Source organism: Fragaria vesca, linkage group LG6, assembly GCF_000184155.1.
Source record: "Fragaria vesca subsp. vesca linkage group LG6, FraVesHawaii_1.0, whole genome shotgun sequence".
Taxonomy (NCBI): domain Eukaryota; kingdom Viridiplantae; phylum Streptophyta; class Magnoliopsida; order Rosales; family Rosaceae; genus Fragaria; species Fragaria vesca.
In genome coordinates, this window is record NC_020496.1 from 12,033,241 (window position 1) to 12,036,910 (window position 3,670).

A 3,670-nucleotide genomic window follows, 5' to 3' on the forward strand; every position below is an offset into this window, starting at 1 on the left:
GCAGTCATATCTGCATGTATGGATCTTGATGTAGGAAAGCCCAAGATCTTTCAGGATACATCGGACCTTACGATGAGTGGTAGGAAGACGATGACCGTGGGGCAGCATCGAAGCAGTGTACTGTAGATAATCATCAACAGCCTTCACGGTCGATTTTGTCTCAACTTTAATCTTCATTACGTCCATCACACTTTCAAGAACGGACTTCTGACAACCGGGGTACACAGGGGTCTGTTGGAAAGCAAGCAGTTTGTTGTACTTTTCAATACCAGCAGTGTTGACAGCTCTAGGGAAGGGCTGCACCGGGTCAGTCATATACTGTCCTTGAGCGCATACACCGCTCTCATAAGGAAACATGTCGTTCATGAATGCCGTTGTTGGATCGTTGGATGTACTGCCCGTCTCAGAAAATTGGCCATGATCATACAGACCCCCTGATGATGTTTCACCGTGATATAACCAACATGTGTACTTCTCCCAAAACCCGTTACTCCTCAAATGCTGCCATACTTTGTCAATGAGAAATAGATGCATATCGCTGCGACACTGACATTTCGTGCACGGACAATAGAAAATTGTATTCCCGTTAGCATTAGCCAACGCATATTCTATAAAACTCATAACCCCTGCACCGTATCTTTTATCCCATTTTGGAAGCGAAATCCAACTCTTATCCATATCCTGAAAATATAACAAAATATATATGTATAACGCTAGCTAATTATTAATGAAATTTCATGCCATATATAAAATCTCAATTCATTTAGTATATATTCTAGCTACGTACTACAACTAATTAATAACAAATTAATTAACACACATATATATATATACTTAATAATTACATAACAATATTATATATATATCTACATCATCACAAAATCATCATTGACATATATACCATCAACACAATATTATAAATTAATTAACATATATATATATATATATCTACTACTTATAAACAACTTCATATATATTATATCAAATCATCAACCAAATCGATCAACATATATATACACATCCAACGTACTCAAAATCAATCAACTCATAACAATATTATATATCAACATCATCACAAAATCATCATCAACTCATATATATCATCAACAACTTCGTACCATATCAACACAATATTATAAATTAATTAACATATATATATATCTACTATTTATTAACAACAAATTAATTCATATATATTATCAATTTAAATCATCAACCAAATCGATCAACACACACATATATATATATATACATCAAACGTACTCAAAATCAATCAACACAATCACACTCAAAATCAATAAACTCAATCACACTTAAAATCGATCAACTCAAATAAAACTCAATTAATCAACATATATATACATGTACGTACCTATATATATATAGCTCCACAAACTAATTATGGACAGATTTTGACAACACCCAAACTTTTTCTCCCGTTTTTTCTTCTCCCGTTTTTTTTCCTGCTGCTGCTGTCCAGATCTGCAAATATAAAGCACTTTAGCCGACGACATGTTAATTTCGTCGGCTAAACTTTTAAATATTTCGTCGGCCATAGTCTGTGATCTTTAGCCGACGAAATAAATTCTTTAGCCAACGACTTTTTTTTCCGTCGTCTAAAGTTTACCATAGCCGACGAAAATTTAACTTAGCCAACGAAGAAAAATTTCGTCGGCTAAAGTCCAATTTAGCCGACGACTTTTTTTTTCCGTCGGCTAAAGTTTACCATAGCCGACGAAAATTTAATTTAGCCGACAAAGAAAAATTTCGTCGGTTAAAGTGGACTTTAGCCGACGAAACAATGCTTCGTCAGCCTGGTTTTTTTTTTTCATCGGCTAAAGCCTTTCTTCTGGTAGTGAATATAATATGAATAAGATATATGATCTAAACCTTATACCCTATACCCTATACCCTATACCCTAAACCCTATACCCTATACCCTGAACCTATACCCTAACTCTATAACCCTATACCTTAAACCCAATTTTGGGTTTCTTCTTTTTAGGTATATTATCATATCATGGCCTATTTAATAGGTACATTAGAAATGTAAGTAGTAAAAAGTAAAATGTTCTCTCGATTAGGATGAGAAATGATATAATAATATACCTAAAAAGAAGAAAATTAATCAAAGAACAAGAACGTGTACCTTACAATTAGACATTTTTCGACTATGTAGAGAGACATCAAATGTGAGCTTAGGAATGAAAAGTATCATCCTATTACAAATGGTATACTTCTGTATATAACATATATATATATACACTCAAGTTAGTAATCACAAGGTAAAAAATTAAAGAATGTAATTGATTATGGCGAAGTTAAATCCAACTAAATTTTAGCTAGTATTTGAGTTTCAAATTGATGCTAAAATTGAAAAATATACCAAATTTAGATTTCTACTATCTGAAGGGAAAATTAGAGAAACCGAAAAATGAAGAAAACTATTAATTATAGACATTTGCTCTATATGTGGTATGTTTACTTATGTGGAGTGGGTGTAAAATAAAAGAAAAATATGCATGAGTTTATCTTAAAAGAGGTCTAGCATTTTGGGTTTTTATCTAATTTTCTCTTAATTTAATCTAGTTTGTTACCTTAACGATCACCGATTTGGCTGAAAATTTGTAGAGTTGATCTACACATATAGACCTAAAAACTGAACGGATGAGATGCCAAGATGTGATCGGAAAATAGGTCTTTCAAACCATAAACCGAAAAGTCCTCAACTTAATGGTCCTCACTAGAAGGGCTCCCATCTATACATAGCTAGCCTAATCACCAAGAAATACGAAAAGATAAGGTACACACACAAAAAGCTGATCAGGTAAGGACATCCATACCTTAGCTAACGTCAATTTTTTTTTCGACCCACTTTTCGATTATATTTTCTCATCTTAACCGTCCAACTTTTAGATATATATGAGTAGATCATCTCTATAAATTTTTAGCCAAATTGATAATTGTTAATGCATTCAAAACTATGATTTAGAATTAAAAGAACGTATGGTTCAAGATGAACATATTTGGTTCGTTCATTGATTTTATACATTTTTGATATCTTAACGATAACTAAATTAGCTGAAAATTTATAGAGTTGATCAAATCATGTATATCTAGTTATTGGCTGGTTATGATTGGAAAATATGATAAAAGTGGGTCAAATTAAGGAAATCTATACCTTAATTAGTTAAGGTAAGAAGGTCCTTATCTGAAAAAGAAATGATCTCTAAATTGAATGAAATTTTGTAGAGATGATGATCACACTAGGTTCTAGATACTGAGCGGTGCGGATGTGAAAATATAACCGAAAAGTGACCCAAATAAGGAACCCCACACTTTAATTTCAAAATGGGGCTCCGCTCTGGATATGATATATATATATGTCCGGTTCAAGGGACATTATTTTTTACACTTTATTTTATCCGTTAGATCTAAGTTGATCCAATGGTTGTTATTAACTGTGGGTATGATTAGGCAAGTGACATGACAATAATTATATTTTTCAAATTATGAAATATTTGAACAAAATTTCATAAAGAAAATCAGAGCTCAAATGAACTCCAGGTTATTGTCAAAGAGTGGTACGTGCGCTTCCCTTCAGATAATACCCAAGAGTCCAAGACCATCTTCTTGAAAAAAAGGAATAGGTGGATGATTGGAAGTTCAG